The sequence below is a fragment of the Scomber scombrus genome, chromosome 5 (assembly GCF_963691925.1).
Source record: "Scomber scombrus chromosome 5, fScoSco1.1, whole genome shotgun sequence".
NCBI classification, from domain to species: domain Eukaryota; kingdom Metazoa; phylum Chordata; class Actinopteri; order Scombriformes; family Scombridae; genus Scomber; species Scomber scombrus.
In genome coordinates this window covers 15037347-15055411 of record NC_084974.1, presented here as the reverse complement: position 1 = coordinate 15055411, position 18065 = coordinate 15037347, and the positions used below count along the sequence as shown (strand labels likewise).

Here is an 18065-nt window from a genome sequence, read left to right as displayed (position 1 = left end):
AGTATGATAGCAGTATTAACTTCTTTTACTTTTGAAGTGATACTGACCCCTGGTGTCCAATGACTGAAACACAATGTCTACCAGTCATTTAGTGTCCTCTTCTTTCTTCTTTTTTCTTTTTTTAGATATTAAAAGAAAAACAACAGTCAGCTGCCCAAATCAACAATTAAATTGTTTTGTTTTGACATGATCATTCCTCCTGTTCATACTGACCATTAGAAGATCCCCACATAATGCACTAAATCGATGGGGGGCAAAATCAGCAGTCCTCGTTTTGTGCATAAATGCATTCTTAAAGTTTATCTGAGGTTATACTGAAGTTTCATCCATCCAAATTAATTAAATCAAGTAGATATATTTCAACATTATAGACTTTTTAGTGCCAAAATCCCTCTTTTGTTACTATACTTCCAGCACAGCTCAACACTTTCTAAGGAAACACAAGGAGGGAATTTGATGATAGGAACTCTGTAAATATGGCAGATGCCCACTTGATATGACTAACTCAGACTACTGAAGCCTCATATAAGCGTCAGATATACTTTTGAATGCATTTTTGCACAAAATGACTGTGTGGACACACTGTGGATTTTGGCCCCTATCACAAGTGCATATGACTTTAATAGCCATTACAAACAGGAGGAAAGATTACAGTGAGGAAAACCTCTTTCAGTGTTCATATTTGCACCTGACTGTTGCTTTCTGACAGAATTGCAAAACTGTGAATATATTCTTTAAAGTGTCATAGCTCTCTTCATCCAGATGGGACATACAATTTCAACAATCATTTGTCCCCATAGATTACATAATGATGATATATATATGATTTTAACCATAGTATTATTTGTTTATTTTTTAAATTCAGGCTTGGGGAAATCTTTAAACCTTTAAAATAGTTATCAGATTTTCCTCAAGTCATCTGGTTCAGTGTAATGTTTAAGGTTTGACAGTTTTTGAAATGGCTGATAGAGCTACAGGACATATAGCAGGTTAGGTTTTGGTCTGGTATTGAGGACAAGATGCTGATCTGAAGCTGGTTGTGTTAGTTTATAATTGAAGTTAGTCCTGGCATGTTGGTCCCTCACTGCTTTACTGTTGACAAGGACCCCTGATAGCATATATTTGCAGGATTTGTAGTGTACAACATGTTCTGTATATTATGTCCACAGTTAAGGTATTCAGCATAGTGCAGTAAAACAAACAAATTGTGCCTTTTACTCTTCCTGTGCAGGCTACAACACAGCACGTTCAAATTTTAATGGATATCCATTCAGGAACTCTCTCCAACAAAACATCACCCCAATGACATGTTTCAGGTTTTCTATGACACTGTGCTCATCCTCGAATGGTGCAGTTGTCTCTTTAAGCTACTTGTGCAACTGATGTTATTCAAATGTGAAAGAGGGAAAAGGTATTCATCTAACATTGGATCCATTGTATGTAATTTCATTTTATTTTTTAGGTAAGCTGTGGCTTTTTGGTTCTTTCAAAAATGGTCTCTGCACATGAATTCAACCTCATAGTTATTTGATTTTTTTATTTACAGAGACAGTACTGTAGTACTATTATTGGATTTTTAATGTCTTTTTTCATCTTTATCTTTTATTTTATTATAATTACTTTTGACACTTTTGTTTTTCTGGTTTGTTCTGGAGATATTTTAAGGATTTCAAGGGCTCAAGGTCATTTATTGTCATCTTTTATACTTTTCAGTATCAAATGCTACCAATGAAAAACAAAATTGCATTTTCTGGGTATTAAAATGTTATAAGAACTAAGGCATCTAGTGTGCAAGGTTGCATTGCTACAGGTATTTTAAAAATTATAGCAGTGTTCATGAACATCGATTGTGCAAAAGATACACATAAATAAATCTGGATAATATTTAACAATTCAGAAACACATAACAGAAAAATCATTATAAAAAGTTGATTTAAATAAAAATGATGATACTGATTAAATTAACAACTTAAACGCTGGGTTTAGGACTAAGATTGAGTCGTTCATGTTGATGTTATTTAACAATTAATACAACCTTTAAACATTTATTAAAGCTACTAGAATAACTGTGATATAAACTCTGACATATCAGAGTCTGAGGAGGATTGATTATGTTTAGCAACCACAAGGTTGTGCTATTCATTAATTTGTGAGTTGAGTATAATCAACATTAGAACCAGAATCATCTTTATTGGCCAAATATGTTTATGCACACAAGGAATTTGACTCAGGTTTTGTGACTCTCAGTGTACTTACACAAAATAACAACATAACAATCTTGAAATATACACAAACAATGACTGTATACTGTGAACGTTTGAACATGCAGCATGATAAATACACAGTGCTTATCTGGTGTAATTCCTGAATGGTCTACACACAGATGTTTATCGGTTTATTGGTTTATTTTCACATTTATAAAATAAAAGTCAGAGAAAAATTGTAAATAATAATAAAACATGTGCGGGTGACGCAGAAAACCCCTATGGGCTTATCTTAAAACCTCACCTATAAGAGATAACACAGACAATAAGTAAAGTAAAATATAAAAATAAACATAAATACCATTCACCTAATTAATATTACATACAAACATTGTGAAATTAAATAATAAGTTAAGAAAAACAACACAAAAGTCATTGTAATAGTTACATTACTTATTACATTTTAACTAGGGCAACTAATAATGTGTAACCTATTACATTACCAAAGCAACCTTCGCAACCCTGCTCCATAATACCCCCCCCCCCCCCCCCCCCCCCCCAATTAAAATACATTTGCATGTACTGATTATCATTGAAACCATGTCCACACACAGTACCAGGGGCGCAGTGCTGCCCCCTGTCTGTTACTATCAGTAGGTTGCGCCAACCTCATCCGCGCATGCGCAGTGTGTGTGCGGGGCGCAGCGTTGGAGCATTCTTGGCAGAGTCTCTCTCGGTGAACAGCCAGTCGACCGTCGGCCAACCAGTGTTTCCACAATGTCTGGAGATTTATCTTAACGGAGTAGGAGAAAAAACAACAACACACAGGAGCAGCGTTAAGAGTAAGGTGTGTACTCTTTTCTTCTTTTTTAAAAATCTCTCAAGCAGTAGGCTACAGTGCGGGATATTCAAAAGCAAAACTGAAAAGTGACGAGTGAAACTAAACGCTGGCGAGCAAACACCGAGAGGTGAGGCAAAGACCGAGTCGACTCAACTTCAGTCAATGCAGTGAGCAGCTCCGTACTACGGTTCTGAGCTCCACCTCCAGCCACTCAAATGGAGGAGATATACACAGCCTGAAATATGCCTCTACTCGCTAAAAATCAATTAACTACAAAATACTCCACAACCTCCCCTGATCATTACGCGTCCACTGCGCATGCTCCTATCGCTATGCAGACTTCGGATTTGTAGTTTTTTCGTACCTGAGTTAATCACACTTGTGAGGGCCAAGAGAAAACGCCAAAACTACAAGTTCCAGACAATGGGAGCTTTGTTTGGGAGAGGAGCAGGCCAGCTAGTTAGCCTGGGACGAGCTTTGAATTTCTAGTAGTTTGTGTGCTGCAATCGGAAGTTGTGCAGTATAGCTGGAGATTTGTTTCAGAGGAGAGGGGAGCTTGAATGGGAAGCTATGTTGGATGGCTGCACGTAGTTTTTGTAGTAGTAGTAGTAGAGGTATTGCTGATTCAGGCATAAATGACTCGGTGAGATGAGGTTATATTGTGCAACACGTTTTTTAATTGTGGCAATAAAAAAAGAAAAGAGAGGAGGGTTGATTGTGCTCTTTGCGTGCTTACACATGCACACACTGTTCAAGCTGTCAAAAGGTGAATGCAATGTGCGGAGGATTTGCAGAGTAGGTGAGTGTTTGTGTGTGTGTGCGGACGGACGAGCGTGTAACATTATAATGAATGGGGAGTTGATGATGCCTCGGGGCGTCGTCTCCCTTTCATAGAGATCCCCCCTTGTGCTGCTGCTGCTGCCGTATTCCCCAACACTCAGGAAATGACACGTCGAGTATCAGCATGATGGATCAGTCGTGCAAGAGCAGCAGAGCATGGCAGCACTCCACATATTCTGGGCATCATTTACTCTGGTTGCCTTCAAGCTGGAACTAATGGAATAATTATTATGGGGGGCAAATCTGGAATATGATGTATAACTGTCCTATTGTGATTATCCCATTGATTTTTAGATGTTAAAAGGTCATGTTGGTTTGCTTAGCACTGCCCATTTGTGTCACATTAATCCCAGGTTGCTGTGCAATGGGGGAAATCCTGCATTTTGTCTTTTCAGATTTAGAGGAGATCAGATTTGAATGAATAATAATGACATAGCCTCCATTGATCAAAGGCTGCACACCAGACCCAGGGAGTGAGTTTGTAGCCTCTGTGAAAGAATGTCCATATTTTTCATGGATGTTTGAAAACATTACACATACATATCTATTTATCGGCCATGAACATCATTTCGTTTTGATCATGTCCTTCTAGTTGAGCTGAAAATCTGAACCGTGACACATTCATTGGTGGAGTTTGAGCTCGACACTTGAGTCAGAAGCACTTTTATTACAGTTTAAGACACTCTCCATCCACAAGGCTAATTTTATCTCCTCCTTTACGGTCTTCTTTCGTAACTCTCCACTGTCTGCCAAAGCAAAAAATATTCCATACATTGACTGCTTAGGGGGAAAAAAGCTGCAATACATTTGTAGTTCAGTGCAACGTATTACATCAGTGAGTGCAGCAGTGTGTCCCTGCCAGATGTTTTTGATGTATTTATTGAAAAGAAGAGACGAAGCAAACCTGCAGAAGGTAGTAGGAGTTTTAGACTGTGGCGTATAGACACATCGGTGCAATTAAAATCTTAAAATGCAATAATTAGGATCATGAAAATGAATTCTTATGTCTGTAAATCTGGTTTTCTCTGGCCCTTTATAGAGCGGGATGTGAGTTATGTTGTAATAGGCCTTTTTCACTTGTCATACTGTTACTAATTATATTAACAATGGCTGACACAGAAGGAATTCAACCATCATTGTATTATATATTATTTACTCCTGTGCTCTTCTTGCTGTGACATTTCAAAGTGTCTTCCATGGAAAAAGCCCTGCAGGGTTTGTTGTAATTTTGGGTATCTACGTCTTATGTTAGGCAAGAGGCAAATTTATAACTTCAAATATTTGTTTTAAATAGCTTTCCACTTTCAATACTGCATTTGTTATTCTTTAAAGCTCTAATTTTAACATTGCAACAAAGTTCAGCAGAGTCTGGTCTGAACACTGTGTCTGTGTCTTTATGTTAAAGTGACAAACGTTTTCCCCAAACGCCGCACTGTTCTCCAAGTTAGACGGTTTGTGTCACATGAATTGAATCAAAATCAGCACAGCACATCTCTGAAGTCACTCTGCTAAAGCCCACCCTGAACAAAAGGAAGGATTGACAGAAATGAAGTTATGTACAATATTTATGAACTCTTAAAGCACCCAGTTCAAAATTCTGAATACAGTAACACTGCAACAATTAGTTAAAGATATCGGCAACTGTTTTGATAATCCATTAATCGTTTTATATAATTTTTAAAGCAAAAATAGAAACATTTCCCAGTTACAGTCAGTCATTTGTGAGGATCTGTTGTTATTTTAGTCTTATGTGACAGTAAATTGAATATATCAGACTGTAGGTTGGACAAACACACTTTAGGAAACTATAATGAACATTTTTCACTGTGTCAGATGTTAAATAGACCCAATAATTAGGCAAATAATCAAGAAAATAATCCACAGATTAATGGATAATGAAGAGTTGCAGCTCTAGAAGACGTCACTTTGATAGTTGTTGTGTTTAAACTGTTAAAACGATAAAAAATGATGGTTTGAAACTTCAGCTTTACAACCAAACTTGTGGGAGGTACTGTCCAAGTTCATAAATATCACGCATAGCTCAGATTCTGGAGAATAAGTCCTGCTGCCAAAACCACATGATTTTAAAAAGTGCTGCTACTTCCAACAGTGTTTGTGTTTATATTTCCATTTCATAACTTTGAACCTCACGTTACGGAGTTGTAAAAAACCTCCAGCACTCAGCTTGTAGTTGAGGGTAACAGATATTGATTGTGTACAGTCTCAGATCTTGAGGAACATCTATTTTCTGCTACTTATTTTGTCGTTTCATTGCAAACAGCTGCAGGAACAAAAGGGAGCAGAATCTGGGCCACCTGAGTTATCTCGCCTGTAAACATAGCGTTGAATCACCTCGTCCTACCTCGGTGCACATGACTCATCAGCTGTTGATTTTTCTCTGTTCTTTTCTTCTCCACAAAGGTTTAAAGTAACTCATCCACAGGCACGCAGCCATATTTATCTGCTCGGTGAACAATGTCTTTCCATGGGGGTCTCTTGTGTAGTTTTTTTTTTTTTTAAAGGCTGCAAAGTCTGCGTTTTGGCACCAGCTCCGGTTCAGAGCTCCCCTTTCCCGACCACGACACCTTGGCAGCATTCCTGGTGTTTGTAATTTAAGAACGAGAAGTTTTCTTGCCAGGTTTCTGTTTAATCCTTAGTTAAATAAAGGTTAATAGAAATGAACAATTGTGTGTTCTGCTCACAGTGTGTTCAAGAACACACACACGCACACTAAAGCGTCTCAAACGACATCCATCACTGGAGCACATTTGAAACTGTTTTATCTGTTAAAATCCTTTTAAGCAACACAGTGATGCAGTTTAAATCCATGTTGGCAGTTAATCTGAATGGGTCACCGCACACCATCACACACGGCCTCGTTTCAACCACGTTTGAATGCAGCCTGGACATTAATTGGCTGTGGTGGGCAGGTTTTTCTATGAGGTTTCACTGTTTTTATTTAGTATTTTAACTTTTATTTAAGTTTGATTTATAACAACCTTTAAATTTGTGTCCCCCACCTCCAGTATTGTGGTGACCAAACCCTCCTCCTCATACCCGCCACAAATCTCCAAAAAATGTTCATACAGCACTTTTTGGAAGGTTTCTAAGACTGAAACAAAATAAATAAAGACCCCATTAACCCCCCCTCCATTCACATAAATCAATGCTGTTGATGTACAGACTAGATTTTTACCAACTAGCTCGTCTAACGAGAGAGAGACAGAGAGGCAGCGAGACAGACACTGAGAGCACATTGTGTGGGTGTGAGCGGGAGAGCTGGAAATGACATTTGATAATTATGTAATGTCGTGTAGTTCTGTGTAATTCTGTGGTTTAGCATTCATGTGCATCGAACAACAGTGTGATAGAGTACAGTCGACTGAACGGTGACGCCCTCAAATATCCGACAAATATCTCTGTCCACCTTAATGTGTGACAGGTGTTTACTTCTGTATATTTCCTTTATAGATTTTTGGGTGAATGATTGTGCGCGTAGTTAAATGATTGGATATTTAACTCTCATGTGAACGGGTAAAAAAAAACTGGTTAAGCATCTGCTGTATGAAAGCAGTATTAGTCAGAGTGCAGGTGTACATTTTTAAGATGAAACAGTATTAGAGCACCAACAGCATTGCCGCCTCCTGTCCCCACTCTCTTTGATGTATTTGCCTCCCCTGAGGGTCTTATCCATAAGTCAGCACGCATGACAGTGTCAAGAGGTCAGAGATTTACAGAAAGAAGTACACACCATGTTTCATGAAATGAGTCTGTGCTTTATGGCCTTCAGTACAGCTATAACACATTTGCTTGGTAGGCAGCTGATCTATCAAGCCTGCCTCCTCTTCCTCTCCTCTCACTCCCTCAGAGGTCAAATTCCCTCAAGGTGTTGTTTACCAATCTGTGGCTCCTTCACAGCAAAGAGGATGAATCAGAGACTCACAGTCCTGCGTGTAAATGTGCGTGGCCTCTCTATCTCATGCTTTAAAAGAAAAAAGTGAGAAGGGACGGTGTCTTCTCAGTGTGGATATGTAAGACTTGAATGGATCTACATCTCTCTGCTCTTGACTTCTCTGCTCTGGGTTTGTTAGACCAGGGTAAATATAGCCTGTTGGTTTTAGCTAGAGGATAAACACAGATGTTGAGGAGGCCTTTCTTGCCACAGGACGGCCTGCATCCTCCCCCTGGTCAGCGATGTTAGCGGAGGAAGAGAGTGAGAGGGAATGCCTCGCCATCCATCCACACAACACTTAAACAGGGTTATTGGGCTTAAACAGCAGGCTTTTTCAGCAGGGTTATACGGGACGTATACATTGGCTATGAAGCGTTTAGACAGCCTGACAAAGTGCTGCACATAAAGAGTGATTTACACAGGCCTGTATATGGCTGTCCATTTAACAGTTTAAAGTGGAGGCCGCTCTACAGATTCACAAATGGATGTCCACTTAAGGAAGAGTCTATACTTCACTCGGACAGGTGGTGAGTTTTAACTTGGATCTGAAACAAGAGACAGCTTAAAATGTGACTGTTATAAATTAATCTCTGAATCTGAGGCTAAGGCGGGTTTGAATCGTTGTAATAACTCGCCCGCTCAGCCTCTGTGCATCTCCACAAAATTAAGGGATCTTATCTGTTACTCTTCCCCCTTTCATAATGTGTCTCTCCTTCCTATACGCCTCTTTCAAAAAGGGAATGATGATGTTAAATGTGCTGTAAGAGACGCTTGATGATTGAAGCACAAATCATGCATTCGATCTCCGGGGATCATCATCAGGCTTTGTTCTACAGAAAAGCATTCAGACACCTTCATTAATATGACTTGGCATGTGGCTGAGAGGGGCAGGCGCCACCTTTCTCTTCTTTATGTCTTCTTCCCTTCATCCCTCCTCCTTCTTGTTTCTTCTGTCTTGGGAGTTGCTGCAGTAAGGAGAAGAGCGTGTTGTTACACCTGCTTCATATATGTCTCTAACTAAAGCTTCACACATGGGACTGAGGCTGACAGGTGGTGTGTGTGTGTGTGTTTGTGTCCGTCATATGTCATGGGAGAAATGTTCTGGAAAGAGGAAATCCTGCATGACGGGATAAAGAAACAGCTGATTCTGTCTCCATCTGTTTTTATGGAGTGAGGCAGAATGAATTAACCTTGTGTGCCCCACATACACACACACAAGCTTGACCATCACACACCTGTCAGGCCATAAGCTCACTTGCTGTCTGTTTTAGTCTGAACAACAGCAGCAAAGAAACGTAAAGCTGTGCTACGCTCACAGTTGATTTGTTGCTTCAGATGTTTTTTTGAGCAAAAACACAGAAAGACACACTGCTTTTTTGCCATGAATCATTGTAAACTGATAACTTTGGGTTTCAGATGAAGATGAAACTAAATAATCTTTAGTTGCTGTGTGTGTGTGTGTGTGTGTGTGTGTGTGTGTGTGTGTGTGTGTGTGTGTGTGTGTGTGTGTGTGTGTGTGTGTGTGTGTGTGTGTGTGTCTGTGTGTGTGTGTGTGTGTGTGTGTGTGTGTGTGTGTGTGTGTGTGTGTGTGACCACATTTTTGTTTCTTGCTTTAAAGCCATAAAAGCATCTTTGTAGCCCCCCAGACACCTCATGAGAAATTCCATCTGTATTTTATTTGGAGGTGATCGCCTGCCTCTTTGGTCGCTCTCGCCCTCGGCACTGGCTTTCACAGGTCAAGCTGTAGGACAGGGAGTGAGTGTGTGTGACTGTGGAGGTTGCAAGTGTGTGTGGCGGAGATGAGTGTTGCGTAGTGAATCACCAGGCATCAGGGGAGAGAAGTGGCCTTAGACTGCAGAGATTAGTCATGTCCAGTTCACAGGACATGAGTAAAACGTCCTTTCAAAGCTCAGAAAATGTCTCTGACACGCAGCTGATATCCTAGACGGATTCTTTGCCAATTCATTGTTGGGATGCTTCAGGATTAGAGCGTCTTAGTTTCAGGAGAGGAAACACGCTGATTTCGATAAATAGAGGGAAAAGGAGAGAGGGAAAATAAACTGTTGGGGAAAAGGGCGAAACACCAGACAACAGCAGGAAATGTGTAGATTGATTTGCATGTTTCTCCCTTCCTCCGTCATTCAAGATGCTTTGCTTTTAGTGGCCTGCATGTCCTTTACCAAGCAAATACACACACACACACACACACACACACAGATTGAGCCTGTGTGTGGTTATGTGTCATGGAGGGAACGGGTGAGTTTAAAAGATGTTTTTAGTTATTTGTCTCAATGTGTGATGTTTTATGAAACTACCGATGTCTGTTTCTTTCTTTTCCCTCTCATTTTGTGGTATGTGCTCAGAAAGGCATGCATACATGCATATGGTCTCTCCCTCCCTCTGCCTCTTCACAGCTCAGATCTCAGGCTATGACTGCTGACTGTGGATCCATTGTTTTAATGCTAATTGAGTATAGCATGTGGTCATTCCATGAATGCCTCTTGGCCCAGATTTTATGGTACTGTATCAAAATGTGATTTTTTTCCCTCCTCATTTCCAAATCAGATTTGATACTGAGATGGAGGCTATTCAGTGCGCTATTTCCTCACAAGTTCATTTGGTCTGCTCTGCACAGAAATGGCATGGTATGCTAATGTATTTATGCTGTCGCGAAGGCAGGGAAGTGCAGATAATGTGTTGGGTCTGCTCCATGAGCGGGACAGACGGGGATTTCTGACAAACATATACAACTGTTTTGCTTTGGTGTGTGTGTGTGTGTGTGTGTGTGTGTGTGTGTGTGTGTGTGTGTGTGTGTGTGTGTGTGTGTGTGTGTGTGTGTGTGTGTGTGTGTGTGTGTGTGTGTGTGTGTGTGTGTGTGTGTGTGTGTGTGTGTGTGTGTGTGTGTTCACAATGGCTGTACGAGTAGAAATAATTCAGTATTTTGGAATAAATGGTTTGTGTTTCTTGTGGTCAATCTGTCATCAGCTATCCAACCTCTTTTAGTGAGCATTTAGGCTCTAGACAGACACACACACATTGTGTCTAAAAATGTTATCATTAGTAGTGTAACGGTGTGTGTGTTCATCCTGAATCATTACAGTACAGATGTGACGGTTCAGTGCTTGCAGTCATACAAAGAATATGCTCTGTGACCCAAACGATTACTGTCAAAATAGTTTAATCACCTGGAACATTTTAGCAGCGCCCCACTTAACTATAGCATGCTCATGAATGAATGCTAGCTGGCTTAGCTGAGGTAGCCTGGTTACCCTGGTTACCCTGTAGTGTCGCTGCCATCAGATTGACAAACGAGAGACCCATAACTAGTGATGAGATGAAATACAATCCATGAAGGATGATTTGAGTAGTAAATCCATGAATTTGAAAGCTTGTCAGATGCAGAAATGCTGCACAGCGGTTTATAATACGACAAGGAAGGATTTAAAAGTTACCACAGTGACATTTTATCATGAGCTTTAACAATGAAGGTGAATGTTTTTGCTGGCCATGGACACAGCACCTTGTCAGATGATGTTTTGCTTTGATGCAATAGTTGAACCAGCTCCAATTTTTTTGTCAAATGATCCTGTTTTGTTTTTTCTTGCCACAGCTATGTGTTGACAGCTGTGTTGTGCTTTCAAAACAAATATTAAATATAGCTTGGTGTGGCAGAAGTGTAATTACAATGTGATGATAGGTAACCCAACAACAATAGAGAGGGAACTCCAGTTATCGCCAGGCTGTTTTGAATGAATTTTAAGTGTGGAAATGAAGTAAATTACGGATATTAAGAGTTGCTCCAATGTTTTTTGTTCTTTATGTAAAATAAATGCTTCAGTATTGTAATATTCTTCAGCGTACGTGTATTATAAAAAAGATTAAAGCTGGATTTTATAATAATATTTTTTTAAATTCAGGCTGAAACAATCCAGTGTTTAGCAGCACTTATAAGCAGGGGTCAAAATTAACTAGCAAGTGTTCAAATTTTACTAGTCACTCAATAGACTACTGTTGTTATTGTTTGGTTTTGGCTGCTGGCTGGTGCTAATTTTGAGCCCCGGTTTTGAGGGGCTAACAGTTGTTTTTAAAACAGTCTGAAAGCTTTTCACATTCTTATTGAAGCACAAGAAAAGTAGTATTGAGAGGGGAAGTATAGTGAAGCTAATTTGAGCTTTTGTGTTGTCGTTGGTTGAATGTAACGTTTTATAGCGGATCTTTTTAGTATTTGCAGCCTGAGCACAATCGTCTTTTGAACTATTACATGTGCACGCCTGTACTGTATGCCTTCCAGTGCTGTTTATGTTAAGTATCTGATTAAATTAGTAGTATTGTAATAAGCTCTGCTGATGCCACCCTTTGAAACACTTTCATTGTGTAACGCTCAGCTCTCAGACTGTTTTTAGTCTTTGGGTTTGATGTAAATCTACGCTGTAGACTTGGCTGCTGCCCAGTGACTCTCAGATCATGCTCTCACTTGCTGTGAAGTGGTGGTTTTACTTTGTTTTAACACACGAGTCTCAGCTGAAATTGTGCATTTTAATTTGCAAAGATTCGTTATCAATATAATAATTTGTTGCTGCCCACACCAGCGATTTACAAACTGCTTTTTTTTCTCCCACCAACACATATGTGTGTGTGCGTGCGAGAGAGTCCACATGTGTGTTTGTTTTTCATGTCCATGAGTGTGTGCGGCAGCGACAGCCTCGTTAACTGTCCCACAGGAGCAGGCCAGAGAGAAGCGGAGGGGAGAAGGAAGTGACAGAAGTTTGGGTGTTTCTCCACACAACAGTGGAGCCTGTTATCATCGTGGGAGAGGAGGAGACGGATGAGCCGATAAATGGCTTGACAGGGGAGGAGGGATAGGAGGACAGACAGAGGGAGAGGCTAAAAGGGAGGTCTGTTGCTAGAAGAAAGCAGGCTCATGTGCTTCTTTCTCTTCTTTCACCCCTTTTATTCACCCCCCCCCCCCCCCCCCCCTCTTTCCATCTCAGTTTTACCCATGACCTCTGCAGCCAAGCTCTGATAAGATAACACTCTGGTTCAGCGTGTCAAACGAGGCTTTACCTCTGAACATGTAAAGATAGTCAAAAGAGAGAAAGTACAACAAATAGCAGTGGAAGTGAGTGATGATAAAAAGTGTGTAAATGTGATACAGTACCCCTCAGAGAGAAATGGTGAGCGAGGGAGTATTGTGTGTGTGTGAATTTGCAGAGGAAATGTCTGTTGTGTGATGTTCTCTGGAGAGGGGTGTGTATGTGGAGCGGATCTCCTCTCGCTGGGATTAAGAGCAATGCAAAAAAAAAAAAAGGTGGAGAACAAGAGAAAGCGAGAGAGGCAGAAGACATTGGATGTTTTGTCTCTGTGCTGTGGCTACCAGGTGACTATGTGTATGTACTGAAGGTCAGTGCTATCACCCCGCCCCTGACGGAAACTCGCATGACCCACTTTGTTGCCCAAAAGCGCTCAAACACTCACAAACGCCTCCCTCTCTGCCTCTAAGACATGCACTTAGACAACCTCTCCGCTCCATTCTGTCTCCCAGACATGAACTCTGTCGCTGCTCTCAGCCAAAACACCTCAACACACTGGCTGCATCCATTAAGCACATTTCTACCATGCAGCAACTGCAGACGCCCCCCCCCCCCCCCCCCCCCCCCCCCGAACCCCCTCCCATTCCGATATGCATGTACACAGTGGGTTGTGGTTTTACAGTGGTTCCCACGTCTGAATTTGACAGGAAATTTGGCAGCTCCACGAGGTGTCTCCAGGCCCCTGGATCCCTCTTCCTCCCCTCTTTCCCCTTTTCTCCCTCTTCTCCCTCTTCTCTCTTCTTCTTTTCCTTAAAAAAACCTTTTTGTCATTAGTTAAATGTTTTCACTCGACACCACTGCTGTCTGCGCCCGGAAAACAAGTAGGCCAGTGTGTTTCTTTGTGAACACATGTGCAGCGGCTCACTGTGGGTGTACATGCATGTGTGAGTGCATGCATGGCTGTGCAACCACACCCTGGACTCACGCCACGCTCTAAACCAAACACAGAGAGAAAGACGGAGGACTTCTCGATGGATTTAGCTTGTTGTGACAGCACTCTGCACTTGCTTGGGCTGGAAGGGGTGATAACTGTGGGTCGCAGGCCTTCACGCCACCCCTGCCCCTGTAACCACAGCCGAATTTGAAAGACAAAGTGATGATGGCGATATGATGCTTTATTCTTCCCCCTGTTGAGTTTTTATTTGAGGCCTTTTGGAGCAGACACACCTTCTACTCGGCTGTTTTTACTGGCCAAATTCCACCTAAAAGATGCCGCTGTCGATCCAGATGCCTGAGATAGTTTTGCGGGGCTGAGATCTCTCTCAGTGTGTAGAGCTCCGTCTTGCCTCCCCGGTGTGATTGATACTTCAACCTTAAAACCAACAAGCATACATAAGTCATCGCTGCTACTTTAGCATGAGAACCATATGCTGGTTTTACAGGGGAAGGAGTTTAAAAATGTTGACCTCAGGGTCATGAAGGCAGAGCGCTGACAGAAATTCACTAAGATCCTGTGTCTCCATTTAGCTCTCCTTAATGGGGTGTTCATGTGGGCTAGTCCAACACACACACACACACACACACACACACACACACACACACACACACACACACACACACACACACACACACACACACACACACACACACACACACACACACACACACACACACACACACACACACTGAGTTAAAAGGAACCACACCTTGCTCCTGTAATCCTCTTTCAGTTGAGACAAACCCCTCTTTATTATATCTTCTGAATGGGTCGTATTCACCTGTGCTCACCATCTGCCTTCGATTTTGTAAAAGTGTGTGTGTGTGTGTGTGTGTGGTTCTGTGGCTGTATTTTCGGGCTCTTTTATTGCTGATTTTTATCCCTACAACAAACAATGAGACACAAATGATGTCATAGCGGTCCAGTAAGACCAAACGGTACAATGGGAAACATCTCGATAAAACAAAGACCTCTCTGCCCTTCACCCACATATCTTGACTTTAAAAGAAAAAACTCAAGAATTTAAATTTCAAAAACTCTGATTATGTTGCGACACACGCAACATAATGAATAATGATGTGTTGTTCCCAGATTGCCGCACATTTCAGTGACGTTTGCTTCCAGAAAATTCAGTATTCATAGGGTGTTCTCCAACTCCTGACATGGGTGATTAATGGTTGCCTGGCTCCATAAAATGTATTATTAGATTCCCTCAGAGTAGCTATATCTGATGCTCTTTAAGCTGGTGTTCAGACTGAAAAAAGCCTGTGTTAAAACAATGCAATGGCATATGATATACAATATACGTTGTGTGACAGCAATACAAAATCGTTTATATTTTCGGATGTTGCTGATGGCAGACAGTCATCGACCACTGAGCCTCTACAAGTTTTGTGTTTTATTTCAGCTTAGTGTCAGAGTCTCTACTGCATTTAGCTGTCATTTAGGGTCGTGCTGTTTCTCTCCTCTGCTCTGCTCTACCAGAGGGCAGGGTTGTGTATGCTGCACACAGCACAGCAGAGGAGAGACAGTGAACCAGGTGAAACACTCCAGCTCACAACATCTACACTTGTACGTGCAAGGAAAGCTTAGCAAGTAAAAAGCCAATGAGAGTAATTTATTAATGAGAGTAATTTATTAATGAATTCACACAAAAGTTGGACAGAAGTAACAGAAAACTGTACTTTGCAAATTATGAGATTTCATTGAATTTACAGACAATCTGCTATCTTATGATATGTATTGTTATCTGGATATGATCATGTCACCTATGTTGGCAGATGAGAATTTGATCATATCACACAGGGGTGGGGGCGATGCATTGTTTCAGATCCTGGTGAGATGATATCCAACCCAGATTGGTTTGAGTAGAATATCTCTGACTTTGAAGACTTATCAAATGATTTTATTGCGACAAGTGTGTTTTAAACAGTAGAAATATGTTGTACAATAATCTATACATGCAGGTATTTGATTGGAACACCTGGCTGGATGCTGCTGTGTTGTTTTGTGGCACAGCTGGGAAACGCGGTCTGTTTTAACCTGCTGGTGGAAAAAACAATAGTAACTTCCACTTTACAAGAATCATTTGACAGGCAGTCAGAGATGTAAAGGCCGCAGCATTTAAGTTATATTGTGGAAGATTAACTACTTCAAATAATGCTTTCATTGGAGATGTGTTGAAAGGAGTCCTGAACACCTTTTTTGAAAATGCTTTTCCTGTAATCACAGAATAGAGGGCAAGTCCAGAAGGTGTGGATAACAATAAAGGGACTCACACACACATGTGCATGTATTTTAAGAAATCTGGAGTAAGCAGTTACCTTTGAGATTTAATCCTCGTGTTATTTGCTCTGGTTTAATTCCCTCGCTCGCTGGCTGCATTCTTTTGTTTCTCTTTTCTCACAGCGTCAGATTGTACAGTGCTCTCTGCAGCTCTGTGTTTCGGCTGAGTCTCAATGGACCTACTGTACTGTGTTTGCTCTCACTAGTCAAAGTCCTGCAGGCAAACAGTGTCTGGTCTCAGTGGGGCCTGGGACTATGCTAAAAAAGAGCCAGGCCCGCCATGCTACAGTATTACAGTTTCACCATGGCATCATGTTACCACAGTGTCTGGCTGGTGACGCTGTGTGAGAAACGGGTGTTTGTGTGTGTGTTAGTGTGTGTGTGTGTATCGGATAGACGTTCGGTGTGGACTCCAGAAACACACAGAGAGCACACACAGATGTAAAGTTTAAGCTCAGCTCAGAGTAAGAATATATCTGCACCAAAAAAGAAAGCGGGGAGGAGAGGAGGAGAGGTGGAAACACTAGATCACACATTACAGTAGGTGTCAAAGGAAGAGCAGCAGACCCTCGTAAAAGAAAGATGCACCCCCCTCCCGGGTAGAGAAGACTTAAGCCTGCACGTTATTCTGATGCACCGCTCTGTGAAAGTCTGTCCAGATGAAGCTGCTAGTTCACATTTTGGTGAATGTCTTTTCTATTTATTCTAACTCCCTCATCTCGGCATCTCCAAGTATTCTGTGGGACTTGAAATTGCTCCCCTCGGCTGGTGTTGGCAGACGTAAGGAGGGAGGAGGAAGAGGAGGAGGAGGGAGGGAGGAGGAGGAGGAAGGAGGGAGGAGGGGAGCGATTATAAGACTTGGGGTGTGCTTTAACCCACTTAGCACACCATCTCAGGGTCTCCTGCTAAAATGGTGAGCTTAGTGCTTTTAATCCTCTTCCCAGGGTGAGCTGATAGTTTGGTGCTTGTGGCCGCTCCCTCGTCTTTCTGCCTGGAAATGTCTGCGTGATATATTTTTTCATTTTCTGATTATTCATCTCAGCATGATGTTTTTATTTGTCTTTATAAATGAGTGCATATGAGTGTGGATCTGTCCATCTTTGTGTGGGTGTTAGTGAGTGAGAGAGAGAGAGAAAGAGAGAGAGAGTTGTCAGGCAGTTTCCTGGTCATAAACACATCACTGAAGTAGTCCTGCTGTGGTTTCAAGTGAGCCTCCCCGTCAGCCCCTCCAGCGTTAACAGCAAGGCATGTTTATTTGCCCCCACCACCACCACCTCCACCCCCACCAACTCTAGACTGGGCCAAGCTGGGCCAGCTTCTGCCTCAGGGGTCTGACTACAGTCCAGTTTGAGCTCCAGCAAGTCCACCCTCTTGTAGCTTTCAGCCAGCATCACATGCCTGTGTTCCTCTCTTAATAAAACAGGCTCATAACGCCACGTTCCTTGCATTCTTTATGTGCAGGCTCCTCTCCTCTTTTCACATGCATGGACGGGTTGCGCTGAAAAATGTTAGACCGCACCATTAATAAAGCTAAATAGCATACAATGCTTTTAGTGTGTTTGAATGTTGTCGAGATTTGGATCTGCTTGTTTGCCAGTATGTTGCATTTCTTGATGAGTTACCTCTATTTTATTGTTCATGCCTGCAAGTAGAAGTACAATGTAAAGAGCAGAGATGGAGGAAGGGAGGGTGGAGCTGGAGCAAGCAAAGACTGATTCAGTGGTGGGGGGTGTGTTGTTGGAGCAGCAGTCCTGTCACTGTAGGTTTACGTCTGCGCTGCCCCCCTCCCCTCCCTCCTTCTAGCAGAGTCATGGCAGAATCGGGGTCAGCCACGCTTCCTCAGTTGCTACCCAGTCCTAATTTTATCCCTCTTTCCCCAAAACAAACTATATCCTCTCTGCGTCTCTCCACATAT

At 41.7% G+C, this 18065-nt stretch overlaps 1 protein-coding gene across 1 annotated transcript in view; it reads left to right on the top strand.

Moving 5' to 3' along the window:
* Positions 1-2909: 2909 nt before the first annotated feature.
* The window catches only part of sipa1l3 (signal-induced proliferation-associated 1 like 3), a 72113-nt gene continuing 56957 nt past the window's right edge, over positions 2910-18065 (top strand). Inside the window, exon 1 of the mRNA XM_062418774.1 lies at positions 2910-3051. The gene's annotated coding sequence lies outside the window, so the exon portion shown is untranslated. The remainder of the gene's footprint in view (positions 3052-18065) is intronic.